Here is a 16,383-nt window from a genome sequence, read left to right as displayed (position 1 = left end):
TCTTGATCTGGGGGGTTAAGTTCAGGCTCCAGGCTGGGTGTTAAGATTATTTCAAATAAAATCTTTTTAAAAAGAGAAGGAGAGACAAAGAAAAGAAAAGAAAGAAAGAAAGAAAGAAAGAAAGAAAGAAAGAAAGAAAGAAAGAGAAAGAAAGAAAGAAAGAGAACTAGGTTTTGAGAGCCCTATTTTGGGAAGGAAGGTCAAGGAAGGCCTCTCTCTGGAGCGGACTTGAAGCTGAGATCTGACATTTGAGCTAGAATGAGCAGAGCAAAGCAGGGAGGGGTTTCCAGGTGGTGTATGGAGGTCTTATTTAAGGTACTCAAAGGAAGCAGGAGCACATGAGTAAGGGGCTTGTGAAGTGAAATAAGGCTGAAGGAGGGGCCCAATGGACACAGGGGAGAAGAGGACAGATTTAATACAGAAGGGACAGGACGTGGGACCGATCAGGTGCAGGGTTTGTGAGAGGAAGCTGTTAAAGATGGCACCTGAGCTCGGGAAACTGGCTATGGGCCACTGACTGGGACGGAGGTGGGAGCAAATGTAGGAGAGTGAGTATGGTTGGGTTTTGCATACGTTCAGTTTGGGATGCTGGTGATGCATCTAAGTGAAAAATCAAGTGGGCTGCTGGAGATTCACAGGCATCTCAAACAGTGTGTGTGTGACAGCAAAACTGCTGGTTTACCTCTTTCCGAAATTCAGAGGAGACACCTAGGTTAGAAATGGAAATGTGTTGTTTTTAGCATAATAGGCGCTATTTAGAAATAGAGGGCGCTGCCTGGGGAGGGAAGGGGTCCAAGGACCAAGCTCTCTGGAACTCGGGCATTTGGAGATTGTATCTGGGAAGAGAAGCCGGAAGGAGGGAGACAGTGATTGAGGAGAGCCAAAAAGGAAGGAAGAAACGACAAAACAAAACCAGCCTAGGACTGCCCTCATAGTGTTCTCTGAAAAAGGAAGGGACACCTCCTTCGTGTTTCCTTACATGTGGGGTAGATTTGGCCCAGACCCAGAGGCAGTCAGCCGCTGAGTGTAGGAAGCCCATAGGCTTGGGTAAGTCCACGCATCAGTCTGCACTAGGTCACAGTAGGTACACCCTGAAACAGTACCAGTGTCACTTTCCCTGTAACTCCTCAGTCTCCTGTTGGTCTCACAGAGCGACACAGAGCCTGGGACAGGGTGTCAGGAGAAGATGCCTACGGACCTCTGGAAGAGGGATCTCACCTTGAGGCTGGGCGGGGCTCAGGCATTATTAGTCAAATTCCCGTTGTCATTTCCTGTGTTGGGTTTTGTTTTTTTTTTCCCATCTTTCCCTGCTGCTGCCCATGATTTCAGCCACTTCTCTTTCTACTTTATTATCTTCACCCAGAAAACATAATGATCTTAGCAATCATTTTGTCCCCATAATCTCATGATCAGTCTAATCCTTAATTAATACGGTGATAAAATTTTCTCTTTTCCATCCCTTTTGGGTGCTGAGAATGGCTGCATACATGTTGAAGAGGTTCTTGTCTCTGGCAGGAAGAAAGGTCAAATCAATCTTCACCCTGAGCTCTCAGCCTGTACAGGAAACACAATTCTGCACTGAGTGCTCTCCAGCTTCTAGCCTGTCTGCCCAGAAATAGGGGTAACTAAGAGCCACTGGGGAAGCTCTACTATTTTTTTTTTAATTTGTCATTTTCTTAATCACGGAAGTATATTTTACTGTAGAGTTGGGCTTCTCAGACTTTAATGAGCCCATGAATCACCTGGGAACCTTGCTAAACTGCAGCTTCTGATTTGGGAGGTCTGGTGGGGAGGGAGCTGCTGCCTTTCTAAAAAGCTCCCACGTGATGCTGAGTGCTGGCAAATGGACCACATTTGAGTCTCAAGGATCTGCCAAGTAAACAACTAAAAAATAGGAAAACACAAATGAACTGGGAATGTGTCTCCTTGGATGAAACCTTCTGCTTCCCATTCGTGCCCCCTGAAATAGCACAGGGCCCCCAGCTCCCTCCCCACATCCCCCAGAGAACCTGGAGAGGCCAGGACCCCTGGGGAGGCAGGAGGCTGTTTGGAAGGTGGCTACAGGGTGGGGAGAGGGTGGCCAGGGAAGGAGTCTGGTCCTGCCATTGACCCTCCCCTGACACAGCCTGAGAGGTTGGAGGTTTGGCCTCTTCACCAGCTGAGAGGACTCCGGGATCCTCAGGGTCAAGAGGAAAGTCAGTGAAGAGCAAGAAGGGGCATAAACAGGCAGGACTGACCAGACCCAGGGACTCAAGTCCCCACCTCCCACCCCCCCCACCCCCGCCAAGGCCCAAAGCGAGGCTTGAGGACTAGATTCCAAGGGATGCCTCCTCCTAAGACTGCCAGCACCCGGTGGGGGTGGGGGTGTTAGGGAGAGCCTTGACTTTGACTCAGGAGTGAGAAACCCTGGTTCTCAGAGCCTGGGGGAACCCCCACCCCCGAGTGGAGAGCTTAGAATGAAACAGTGCCAGAAAGAGATCCCCACGGGATTGGGGGGAAACTGACATGGCCGAGAACAGAATGGGTGAAAATGAAAGACCAACTTGTGAACATGCTGCAGAAGGAAAAAGGAAAGGATGAAGGTCTTGAAAATAGAGAAGAACAGTTAGGTACAACAGAGGACAGAAATAGAAGTCTCAGGAAACAAGAGGCCTACCAAGAAAATAACTGGAGAGGATTTTTTTTGTTTGTTTGAAGAAACCGCCGAGATGATTTTCGCACAGAGATGCGGAATCTCAGACTGAGACCCATAGGGGCCAAAAGGGAGAGAAGGAACACCTGACACTTGCATATTCCACTGAATTCTAGAATATCAAACACAAGGAGAAATTCCTAAAAGTTTTCAGAGAGAGCAGACCACTGGCAAAGAGCTGCTTTCAAAGCAAGCATGATGGAGTATCCTTACACACGTATGTGTGCGTGCCCACAGCATTCTCCAGGAGCCGACAGACCCTAGATTACGGCAGAAGAAGGGCCACATCCTTACACACTAAAAACTCTTTTTCTTAATCACTCTTAAGGTTAGCCTCCTGGGAGGGGTTGGCCCTCATCTCCGAGAACTTGGAGAGCATCAGTCTACAGATGTCAGATGTCTGACGCTCAGACAAGGGTCCCAATGATGGGTTCCCACAGCAGGGAGCTGGGTCTCAGCTGTTCGGGTCAGTGCCCTGAGAGAGGAGTTGCCTTTGGCAACTGGCACCCATAGGGAGGGCTTAGGACTGAATCTCTTGGGAGAGCCCCAGCCGCTGGTGGCCAGGGGCCACATTTGTCCCTCCCCTGACTCCCAGCCACTGCTAACTGCGGTGGCGGCGGGAAGGATGGAAAACAAAGTAAGGCAGCTCCCCTCCTGAACATGGGAAGGTTAAGCTAGCTGACTGCTTTGAGCTCAGCTCACAGTTCTTTGGAGATGGGACAAGCTGAGGCAAACTGACAGCTGAGAGTGAACCATGAGACAGGGAGAGTTGAGCAGATGGGTGGTGGGGAGAGCAGCAAGGGTAGAGTTGCTACAGCTCTGCAGGGGTAGGCAGCAGGAGCACCCCAGCTTCTGACTCTGCTTCATTCATTCATTCATTCATTCATTCATCAGGAGGGAGGTTTCCCTATCACACCTGTCAGTCGGGGACTACTCTAGGCTCTGGAGATGCAGTGCAAAACCAACAAGTCAGTGACTCTGCCCTCTTGGAGCTCTGCTTCCAGGGGGAGCCAAAGAAGAGGTGAAAACACATGCAAACGGGTGCAGGTGCAGTCACGGTCATGACAGGCTGTCTGAACAGAGCAGGGAGCAGCCTCAGTGGAGGGGGTGGTCTGGCAGGCCTCTCGGAATGGGGAGCATGTGCACTGTGACCCGGGGGTGAGAAGCAGCCCTGGGAAGGACAGAAGGGCCAGCAGATGCCACGGTTTGTGAGGGGAATAAGAACGTGGTGTGTTTGGCAAACAGATAGGAAGCAATGAGGCAGTGGGAGGACCAGGTGGAGGAGAGATGAGGAAAAACACCCACTTGTCTAAGTGATGGTGAATTCAAGAAGATCTAATACCAAGAGTGGTTTGGAGAGAAAGAGCAGATCACTGACACAGAGGTAAGATTGGAAAGGTTGGCCAGAGCCCCATCAGAAGGGATCCGTGAGGCCACTGGAGGAAGCTGGCTTTTATTCTAAATGAGGTGTGAGCCATTCGAAGGAATTTTTTTTTTTAAAGATTTTATTTATTTAACAGAGAGACAGCAAGAGTGGGTAAATAAGCAGGGGGAGCAGGAGAGGGAAAAGCTGGCTTCCTGCTGAGCTGGGAACCCGACGACGCGGGGCTCAATTCCAGGACCTCTGGATCATGACCTGAGCCGAAGGCGGACACTTAAATGACTGAGCCACCCAGGCCACCCAAAGGAATTTATTTTTTTGAGTTTACATTCAACTCTCAATTCAGTGGGAAGTCACTTGGAAAGCTGTGAGTAGAGACGTGACTTGGTCACACTCTGATCTATTAACAAGCAGCAGGTACCACAGAGTGCCTGACACTGGCCAGCAGCAGTGATGGAAGTGATAGACAGCGGAGGAGGAGTGGCAATGGGAACTGGACATGCTCCGTGACTGCTGGGCCCGCAGGGAGCAGTGGGGACCTCACCCTGGGCAGCCCGGGCAGTGCACACACGGAAGAGGATGGCTTTGAGATATGTGTCCCAGGCATAAGCAGTAGGACATGCTGAAGCTCCAATATGGAGGCAAGAGAGAGAGGCCATCCAAGGATGACTCATCATTGAGGGGGGACTGAGATAGGGAAGTTGGGGGGGTGCCCGTTTTGGACCATCCTGTGCTGCTTTTTTGTGGTATCATTTCTCATCAAGGGGCAATTATCTTCTGGAGGGCTGGCTGGGCCACTTGCTATGCCATTAAGTCTCCAGCCACACTCTTTGGTGAATCCATAAAGAAAAACTTGGCTGACAAAAAGGATTGTTTGTAGATGCCTGGGTGGCTCAGTGGGTTAAGTACCTGCCTTTGGCTCAGGTCACGATCCCAGGGTCCTGGGCTAGAGTCCTGCATCGGGCTCCCTGCTCAGTGGGGAGTCTAGTTTTCCCTCTAACCGTTGCTTTCTCACTCTTTTTTTCTTTGTCTCTCTGACAAATAAGTAAATGAAATCTTTAAAAAAAAAAAAAAAGGACTGTTTGCTGTTGTAATTGTAGAAGTATTCATCCCTTTGAGTCTTTTTTTTTTTAATTAATAGTCTTGTAATAAGAGAACCTCAAAAAACATAAAGTTGGGCAAATTTATTTCAGCAGCTAGCATTTTACCATGCCTCCTTCTGATGTGCCTGTGGGATGACTTAGTTGTTTATTAATCAGGAGACTCAGAGCAGAGATGAGCAGGGAATCTTCTAGGCCACAGCTTCCAGCTTGCCCATCACATCAGCTGATGGCCACCCAACCTGCCGAGTTACACTTTCCTGACCTACAGTGAGCCTTTGTGTGCCCATTTCCACCTCCATGGGACATAGCCATGGAAATACCAAGGCTGCACAGAGGACGAAGAGGACTTTGGTTCATTTTTAACAACCGAATCTGAAAAGTGCCAGGCAGGGAAAGCCAGAGGCTTTCCATCCATCTGTCAGCAGCCAGAACTGTGGGGCTCTTTCACGTTGCTAATGAGCAGAGCATTCTACTCCCACCATGGCCCAGCGCCTGGCTGGGAGTCAGGCCCGTGTACCCGCAATTGTCAGCTTGGCCTTCCATGGGAGCCAACACAACTTCCGAGCAGCGTGATTCAGAGCTCCACATTTAGTGAGACTCTGGTAGACTCGGTAACAGTCCGAGAGAGGGCACCTTGCTCTCTCTCGTGAGCATCCCACCAATCACAGGAAGACATGGGCTTCTGGCAAATGTATCAGCACAGGGATTCTAAACATAGGAGTGAGTCATGGTTAAGATAGTCCGTAAACATTTAATGTTGTGTGCAGAATGTGTGGGTATGTGCACTTTTCTGGGGGAAAATATCTATATCTTGAATCAGATTCTCACAGCAGGCCAGGATCTAAAATACCATGAACCATGAAAGGAATATGTCCTAGTCTACTTGGCTGTTCTAACAAAAATCCTGTAGACCAGGGGGCTTATACAATATTTCTTTCTCACAGTTCTAGTGGCTGGGAAGTCTAAGATCAAGGCATTGGCAGGTTTGGTGTCTGGTGAGGGTCAACTTTCTGGTTCAGAAATGGTCTTCTCCTGGCTGGGACCTCTCCTGGCAAAAGGGGAAATGTCTCTTTTTAGGACACTTTTGAGGGTCTCTTTATGAGGACACTAATCTTATTCACCCTTATGACCTAATCATTTCCCAAAGACCCCACCATACTTCAGCATGAGAATTTTCAACACAAACATTGAGTCTACAACAGAATCAATTCCCAAGTAGTATGACATGGGGTTTATTTAACAGAACACCAGGTATTTCCTGAGTGAGTAGATTCTCTTCTACCTGCCCCTTAATTGAGTATCTGTTCCCCAAAAGGAGCACATCATTTTGGGGATACACTTGGCCACTAATTCAGGAGTCAAGGCCATGTACCACATGTTTACAGTTTGTACATTAAGCCCCTCTCAGCAGCCCTGAGGACCCAAACACTCACATGGCACACCAAGACAGAAGTCCTCTCCAGATTGTCCCTGGTCACCTGGCCGAGGGCCCTGGAGCATTAAATCAGGACATTTTGATAATAAGACATGTCACAGATATCACTGGTAGAGAAAACCAAATGAGATACTGTGAGAAATTAAAACCTATACCTTAGATTCAACCGAGTAAACCCCATAAACGCATGAACTGAAAAAGCCTTTCGATATACCCTTCAACGAACAGCCAAACTATGTGTGAATGTGTGTGTATCCCCTTCATTAAAGTCAATAAGAAGGATTCTGGGAAAATGGCCGCGGGGGTAGGGTAGTTTTTAAATGTCTCTGAATTCCCAATTGAAAAAATAGAGCAACTACAACAAAGTCAAAATCTTATGGATGACACTTACGACAAAATTAGGAGTCAGAAATCTCCATGATGATCAAAATAGAGGCAGGTAGGAGCAAACCGTGGCCAGCCATCAGACTGCAAGATTTTGACGTCTGTGCAGGAGAAGGCAGAGGGTGCCAATGGGTTGACAGACCTGAGAACAGTGACCAACAGGTACTCACAGGGAAGCATGGCAATGGGGAGAGGCTCTGCCCCGCCAAGGGTGAGGGAATGCCAGGAGTCTGCAGTAAGCTTGAAGAAGCTGGATAGCCTAGCTCCTGTGAACTCTAGGAATTAGGAACAAAAGAAATAGAAAGGCCACATAGAGGTGGGGGAGGGGAGGGGTGCCTGGGTGGCTCAGTGTCTTAAGCATCTGCCTTTGGCTCAGATCTTGAACCCAGGGTCTTGGGATCTTGCCCTGTATCAGACAGGGAGCCTGCTTCTTCCTCTCCCCCTGCTTGAGCTCTCTCTCTCTGTTAAATAAATTTTCTTTTAAAGTGGAGGAGGGGAGCAGAGCCAGGAAACCCCAGAGAGGAAGTTGCCTACGTATTTGAATCCTATCCAAAAACACCAGAAGAGGGAACTCTGTGAGGACAGCCAAGCCACTCTAGAGCACACCTCGTTCCAAAGGCTCAGGGAAACTAACATTCACACAATAATAGACAACAGCAAAGCACCGAGGTAAGATTCAATACACTATTTGATGATATCAAACATATAAAAATTTTATGGGGTGCCAGGGTGGCTCAGTGGGTTAAAGCCTCTGCCTTTGGCTCAGGTCATGATCCCAGGGTCTTGGGATTGAGTCCCGCATCTGGCTCTCTGCTCAGCGGGGAGCCTGCTTCCTCCTCTATCTCTCTGCCTGCCTCTCTGCCTACTTGTGACCTCTCTCTCTGTATCAAATAAATAAAATCTTTAAAATATATATATAAAAATTTTAAAAAGAGCAACAGCCAGACCATATGGACCCCCATATGGAATGAGAGCATTTAACCCCACGATGGTCTTGCTGAAGGGATTGAGTCTTCTTAAGCCCCTGAATCCAGGAAGACAACTTTGTGGGAAATACAGAGGCCAGAGGAACATGAACCACACAAAATCCAGACTATGAGAAGCAGGACAAATGATGTGAATTCTCCAACAGATGAACCTGAGGGGAAGAACTGAAAGGAACCACGTAGACCAGAAATAAACTTAGAAGACCAATCAGATTTTTCAAAAAGCCAACACTAAATTCTTATATCTATGGATGCTATTTGGCCTAAAAGCTGTAAAAAGGAGGAAGTGATCAGTATAGAATCAGGAGAGTATTTACTTTAGGGAAAGGGTAGACTTGAGATGGGATAGCACTCATTTGAGGGCTACAGAATGGCAATACCATATATGTAGTATACCATATATAAAGAATACCATATATGGTACATATATGTACAATACCATATATGTAAAATACCATAATTCTACCATATATGTAGATAAAATTAACCACTTTAGCCATTTTTAAGCACAAAATTCAGTAGGATTAAGCACATTCACAACATTGTACAACCATCACCACTATCCATTTCCAGAATTTTTGTATCATCCCAAACAGAAACCCTGTTATCTACCATTTCTTTTTATTTTTTTTTAAGATTTATTTATTTATTTATTTACTTGTCAGAGAAAGAGAATGAGCACAAGTAGGCAGAGTGGCAGGCAGAGGCATAGAGAGAAGCAGACTCCCCACTGAACAAGGAGCCTGATGCAGGACTCCATCCCAGGACCCTGGGATCATGACCTGAGACGAAGGCAGTGGCTTAACAGACTGAGCTACCCAGGTGTCCCATCTACCATTTCTTTTTAAAAATGTAAAAATTTCTAAAAAGACACTTTCTTGCATCCATGGTTTGGTTACCCGGGGTAGGGTTCATATGCAAAGGCAAGATAAAGGCTTGATGGGGATGGGGATGAGGGGCAGCTTCTGGGGTGGCCCCAGCCTGTTTTGTTTCTTGTCCTGGGAAGTGATGACAAACGTGTTTGCAGGCCTCTGAGATCACTATGTAAGTCAAGGGAGAAAGAGAGGGAGATGGGAGGGCCAGGCAAAAGAAGAAAGGAAATCTGCTACCACAAAAAAGTACATACGATATGATGACCTTTATGCATTTCCTCAAATGAATTACGTGTGGTTTTCTACACCTAGAAATAAATAAAAAGGGAGCATGACCCTCTATTAGGTGGATTTAGGCATAGGCCTACTTATGGGCAGATGGGTGTATAAAATAACTTCTTAGAAGTCCTTCTGGGAGCAAGACAGGCCTCTGGGGTGCTGGTCATGATCTGATTATAGATCTGGATATGGCTGCATGCGTGTGACCAGTTTGTGAAAAATTATTGGGCTGTACGCTCACAATATATGCATTTTTCAGTATGTATGTTTCCATAGAACCTTTTCTAAAAGACAAAAAAAAAAAAAAAAAAAAAAAAAACCCAAAAACAAAACGGAACTTTTTCTTTTGGTCCTAAGATCCTACTTTAGGGAAATACCCAATCCTCATTTAGGTTGTTAGAAGAATGCATTCCGACATGTAGAACTAGAATTGTAGTCCTAGCTACTCATTAATTCCCCACAAAAATGAAGTTAGACCTGACTCATCCCCCTGCTTGTTCTTGACTGAAGGAGGGAGCCTATACCTCTGGTCACTGGGCCTAGGAATGGCTTAGTGGCACATCTTGGTCCACCCCCATAGGACCCAAGCATAGCTGGGGCAGCTGATGGCTGAGTCTGACACCAGTGAATGGGTCCAAGATGGAAGTTGAAAAATATCTCACCACTGGCAGACTCTGAGAAGAAATGGAGGGAGGATGAGGAGGGGAGAAGGAAGAGAATCTAAATAAAAGTGTTTCTACCTCATGCCCACTGTAATACTGATCTTAGAGCTATAGGATACAATATTGCTACAAAGCATAGATCACCCTGTGTTTTATAACAGAGGGACATGAAAACTAGCCCTTGAATGGGATTTCCCCTTAAATTCTCTGGTCCCATTAGCTCTGAGATTCTAGATTCTCTTGAAGAAATAATTACCTAATGGGATTTGCTGTAACTACCATCCTTGATTCCTAAAGACTAGGAAGGGTGCCTGGAAGGAAGTGGTAATTCTTGTTCCTTGAGAACATTGATGAGTACAGTCATTTGAGCTCGTTGGCCAGAAAATACTTTGGAAATACCAAGTCCCTGACAATTCATTCCTTAAACAAATGACTTTTAAGAAGATGATGTCCCCTTACTGTGAAAAACTGACTGCTGTTTTTCCACAACTATGAAGCATTATTCTACCACAAAGTTCTAGACTCAATGTTCTGGGAAATCATTCTACTGAAGGAGAGGACAGTACTGGCAATTTAAAGGGAGAAAGACATAAAAATATATAGGACGCGAGGTACCTCAGAGCTTGTAACTTTACAAATGAGTTTCCCAGAGTTTCCTTTTGGATGATTTGCGCTTTTCTATTATGTATATTAGTCAATAAAGCAAAAACAGTGGGTGATCCCAGATGCAAATTCACTCACAAAAGCAGGGAGGGCGCCAGCATTTGATGAATGCATAGAGTAAGTCAGGCAGTGTGGTAGTCACTGGGTTTTTTTTTTGTTTGTTTTATTTTGGTAAAGTATACATAACAGAAAATTTGCCACCTGCCACCATCCATCTCCAGAACTTTGAGTCATCCCAAATTGAAATTCCATATCCACTACACAAGAATGAGGCAGAAGGGCACCTTTACTGTGCACCTCAGAGACCCTAGCAGGGTCATGTCGATAAGTGTTAGCAATTCTAGGTCACTGCTAAAAGATGGTTATTAAAAGTAGTCTACAAGTTATAAAACTTACCTTGTGGGGTGCCCGGGTGGCTCAGTGGGTTAAAGCCTCTGCCTTTGGCTCAGGTCATGATCTCAGGGTCCTGGGATCGAGCCCCGCATCGGGCTCTCTGCTCAGCGGGGAGCCTGCTTCCTCCTCTCTCTCTGCCTGCCTCTCTGCCTGCTTGTGATCTCTCTCTGTAAAATAAATAAATAAAATCTTTTAAAAAAAAAAAAAACTTGCTTTGGGTATTATCTTAGAAACTTTTGTTATCCTTTAAGGAAATGACTTGATGTTTTGATTGACTTATCTGAGTTAGATGCCACCTGCAGCATTCCCATCTTCCCCAGGGTGAGGTTTATGGCTCTATTGCAATTTGCATATTTAATCACATACCTGGACCACTTTCCTTCCGGGGGAAGGACTCTGCCCCTTTCATGTTGTATGTCTAGCAGCTGCTAGTCGGCCTGGCACATATAATTGTTCCACACGCATGTGCTGAATGAATGAATACAAAATTAATACTACTCAATTCTTACCAAAAGCTCAGGCGCAAATAAACTTTTTTTCCCTTTTGGGAAAGAACTGCCTTTGGGAAAATAATGCATGGCCTTGTCATAGAAGTGAGAGACCTTGAAGGCAAGAAAGGGAGATGGTTAAGCTGCCTCGGTATGACAAAACGAGGGATTTGTCTTTTTTTTTTTTTTTTTCTCCTGATGTGGGTGGGGAGCAGATCTAGGAATGGAGAAAAGAGAACAGTCAGTGAGGGGTGCCTGGGTGGCTCAGTGGGTTAAAGCCTCTGCCTTTGGCACAGGTCATGATCTCAGGGTCTATGGGCACCTGGGTGGCTCAGTGGGTTAAAGCCTCTGCCTTCAGCTCAGGTCATGATCTCAGGGTCCTGGGATCGAGCCCCGCATCAGGCTCTCTGCTCAGCGGGGAGCTTCCTCCCTTTAAAAAAAAAAAGAGAGAGAGAGCAGCCAGTGAGCAGGTGAGAGATGGGGCATCGTACAAAGTTGTGGCTGGTAGTTAAGTGTACTTTAAGAACAGGGACACCCAGACGTCACGGGGTGATGTAATACGCTCTCTTCCTTTCCATGTATTGTCTGTGACTAATATAAACACCAACAGAAATCTTGGAGAGGGTTTTGTGTTTTTTTTAAGATTTATTTATTTATTTGACAGAGAGAGATCACAAGTAGGCAGAGAGGCAGAGAGAGAGGGGGAAGCAGGCTCCCCACTTGGAGAGGGTTTTGATTTCCTCAGAAGGTATGTACCAACCTCATCTGGATTTCATGGGGACAGGAGAGCCCAGCTGACATCTGTGTTGCAGAAACATACTTGTGCTAGATCACTTGAGGAGTGTTCTAGCCATTCCAGATCATAATAAAATAATTTTATCTTCGGATGGGTTGGATGGGTCCTGACGTTGGAAAACTGTAAGGCAGGATCTCTTTGTTCTGCCGACCCCTAGAATTATTTTTTTTTTTTTTTTAAGATTTTATTTATTTATTTGACAGAGATCACAAGTAGGCAGAGAGGCAGGCAGAGAGAGAGAGAGGTGGAAGCAGGCTCCCTGCTGAGCAGAGAGCCGGGATGCGGGGCTCCATCCCAGGACCCTGAGATCATGACCTGAGCTGAAGGCAGAGGCTTTAACCCACTGAGCCACCCAGGCACTCCTAGAATTATTTTTATTAAGTTGAATTTGAAGATGAGGCCTACACTGAAGGAGATCACAGAAAATAAGACACAGGGAGCCCATTGCTGGATTTACTGTAGGGCTACTTACTGATGAGGGCTTGTGTATCTCATCATCAGACACTAAATAAAGTTTTCCCTCAGAAAAAAACACAGAAATGATGGTGAATCTTAGAACTAATTCTATTCTTTCTTCTCTTCAGTTGTGAAAATCTCCTGACTAAATTGCGGTCCCACCTCTAATGACTATGCAAGACCAGACACACCCCGGTTGATACCATCCCGACCACTGGCTTCATATTCTTATTCTCATTTTCAGTTTTTACCTATGGCCTCATTGATTTTTGAAGGCGCTACAGAGACCTCCATAAGTTGCTACCAATAATTTTTTAAGCAAGGCAAAGTGGAAAGAAAAGAAATTCACATACTCTCCAAATTATGTTCTGTCTAGTTCCCACCCCATCGTGCATCTGCACTTGAAAGAGTGGAAAGCAGAAGATAAGCTATCTTCCTCCTACAGCCTGATGGCGCGCTTGGCCCATCCCTCTCCATTCCTCCCTTGAAAGTACTGGCTGCCATTTCTAGCAAAGTTATTTATAGGTCAGTTTTTTGGATCAAAATCAAGCTCGCTCTCTCTCTCTCTCTCTCTCACACACACACATACGCCCTGTACCTATTAAGTGATCAGAAAACTCACTGCCTCCCAGCCACACAATCTAAAGACAGAACTCCCTTAGCTCTTCTCAGGTATAACATGCTTCTTATTTCTTTAGGGCATTTTCCTTATAAATTGTCTATATATGACAGAAATATTTCCCCCATTCTCTACTTCAGTCACTATAATACAATGTTAGGTATCTGCGAGAAAAAGAGCTCTAGAAACTAAACATGAACTTGCACGTGAAACATCATTGGGGTAGGTTACAAGGCAAGCGATAATGGCACTAACGTTCCCCCTGACCACACTTTCCCTCAGCGCCCCTGCCGTCCATAGTTAGCCGCTGTTACCAGGCTGATGCGATCCTTCTAGATTGTTGTCTATGCTTTTGCAAATATATACATGTATCCATAACAATATACTGCTTTTAGTATGTGTGTCTGTGTTAAATGGATGGTATGTTTTATGTGTTACACTGTTCTACAACTTGCTTTTTTCACTTAAGGATATATCTTAGAGCCCATTTCCTACTCTGAGGGAAGAGCTTTTGTCTATGTTAACTTATGTCAACAGACTGTTCTAGTCACTAGTGGCTGGTCTTCCATCTTTACTTCTCAGCCACCAGCACTGCCAAAGACCTAAGTCGAAGGCCATAAAGGCATTCAGAAAATCTGAATATATAAAGAGAACTATCTCATAGGCTGCTAGGCTGGGATACAGTGCTAAACTTACCATTTGCCTCAGTCGCAAGTTCATTCCTTTAATTTTTGACTGGCTGTCCATCACCCACTGTTCCAGGCACTGGGGATTCAGCTGTGATTCATCTCTACTTCTCTGGTGCTTACAGAAGATATAATAATAAAGAAAAGAAATAGTATTTGGGGACGCCTGGGTGGTGCAGTAGGTTAAGCATCTGACTCTTGTTTCAGCTCAGGTCTGATCTCCAGGTTGTGAGATCGAGCTCCGCCTCAGGCTCTGACCTTAGTAAGGAGTCAGCTTTGTGTTCTTTCTCCCTCTGCCCTGCCCCCACCACTCTCTCTCGAATAAATAAATCTTTTATTTTATTTTTTTAATTTATTTTGTTGTCAGAGAGAGAGAGAGTACAAGCAGGAGGAGCAGCCAGCAGAGGGAAGCAGGCTCTCTGCTGAGCAAGGAGCCTGATGTGGGACTTGATCCCAGGACCCCAGGATTATGACCTGAGCTGAGGGCAGCTGCTTAACTGACTGTGCCACCCAGGCGTTTTAATGAATAACTTTTAAAAAAAGAAAAGAAAAAGAAGAAATAATATGTTGGTTGCCAATAAGTGCCACAGAGAAAAATTTAGGGAGAAAAGAATAGGGATTTCCAAAAGGAGACCAGTGACCGCGATTTTAAACCTGGTGGCTGTGGAGAAGGTAACCATCTGAGCCAAATTATACCTTAATTTGTTTGGACAGGAGCTTCTTTTTCAGAGAGAGAGAAAAGGCTCAAATGAGGGATTTTTAGCAGCACTTTTCCCATCATTTAGCCCTCCCCTTGCTGGCTCACCTTCTAAAACTTGACTGTTGAGCAATGTCCTTGAAAGAGGGGTCAGGAAGATCTCACTTCTGCCGGCCTGCACACAGCACACCAGAAAACAACTTGGCTGTTTTCTCTTTCCAGCTTCCTTTAAGGGGCACCTGCGCTTCTAAAATGTATCAAATTGCAGGGCACCTAGCTGGCGCAGTCCTTGGAGTCTGCAACTGACTCTTGATCTCAGGGTCATGAGTCTGGGCCCCAGTTGAATGGAGAGATTACTTAAAATAAATAACAGCATCCAATGGCTTCTCTTGCCTTCTATTTTGAAAAATCCTCTTCTTGTTAATCCCTTAAAACAGAGATTCTCGGGGTGCCTGGTGGCTCAGTCAGTTGAGCATCCTACTCTTGGTTTCGGCTCAGGTCATGGTCTCAGGGTGGTGGGATTGAGCCCCACAATGGGCTCTGTGCTCAGCAGGGAGTCTGCTTGAGATTCTCTCCCTCTACCCCTCCCCCACCCCACATGCACACTCTCTCTCAAATAAATAAATAAATGTTAAAAAAAAAAAAAAAAAAGCCAGATTCTCAATCTTGGCTGCATATTGGCATGGCCTGGAAAGTTTTAACAATTTCTGCTGCCTGTGTCCTACCCAAGGGGTCCTAGTTTCTTTGATCAGGAGTATGCTGGAGCATTAGGATTTTTAAAAAGTTTTCCAAGTGATTCTAATGCACTGCCAGGGATAAGAACCACTGTCTTACAGGCCATTGGCCCTAGTGATAACGTGTTCAACAAATGACCACAGGTTTCCAACTGAAAGCTAGCTCAGCCAGGAACTAAGACTGCTGGGGGGATCCTGTAACTAGCCAGACGTTGCTACTGCTAATTTCTCCTTACTTCCTTACACATAACTTCACACTTTGCCAAGCATTTTGAATATATTATCTTTTTGGAAATATGTGTTGTCATCCTTAGCTCCTAAGGTCTTTATAATTTCTTGAGTGATAGGATCATCTGGTATAGAGCTCCAAAATCCCTTAGAATTGCCTGGGTGGGGGCGCCTGGGTGGGTCAGTGGGTGAAGCAACCAACTCTTGGTTTCAGCTTAGGTCATGATCTTGAGGTCCTGGGTTTGAGCTACAAGTTAGGCTCCCAGCTCCATGCAGAGTCTATTTCAGATTCTCTCTCTCTCTCCCTCCCCCTCTCCCCGGCTCATTCACCCACACACTCTCTAAAATAAATAAGTAAAAATAAAATCTTAAAAAAAAAATGAGGGGTGTCTGGGTGGCTCAGTCGGTTAAGTATCTGCCTTTGGCTCAGGTCTTGATCCTGGGGTCCTGGAATTGAGTCCTACATCGGGTTCCCTGCTCAGTGGGGAGCCTGCTTCTCCCCCTGCCTGCCACTCCCTCTGCTTGTGCGTGCGCTCTCTCTCTTTGACAAATAAATAAAAAAAATCTTTTAAAAAAAAGAAAAAAATAATTTCCTGGGTGATTAGGAATGTCTTCTGAGCTAATGAGGCAACTCTTGGTGGGCTCCTGGAGAGCTTCAGCATGGAAGCTGGTCATCAGAAAGACCAAGTTGTGATTAATCATGGAATTTTCAGCCCCACACCTCATCCTCCAGGAAAGAAAAGTGGGAGAGACTGAGTTAATAATTGATCATGCCTACATGATGAAGCCTCCATAAAAATCCCAGAAGTACAAGGGGTTGAGAGCTTCT

This window comes from Lontra canadensis, unplaced genomic scaffold (genome assembly GCF_010015895.1).
Source record: "Lontra canadensis isolate GAN:19392208 unplaced genomic scaffold, GSC_riverotter_1.0 scaffold51, whole genome shotgun sequence".
NCBI lineage: Eukaryota > Metazoa > Chordata > Mammalia > Carnivora > Mustelidae > Lontra > Lontra canadensis.
The sequence above is the reverse complement of the archived record's forward strand: the minus strand, read 5'-3'. Positions refer to the sequence as shown.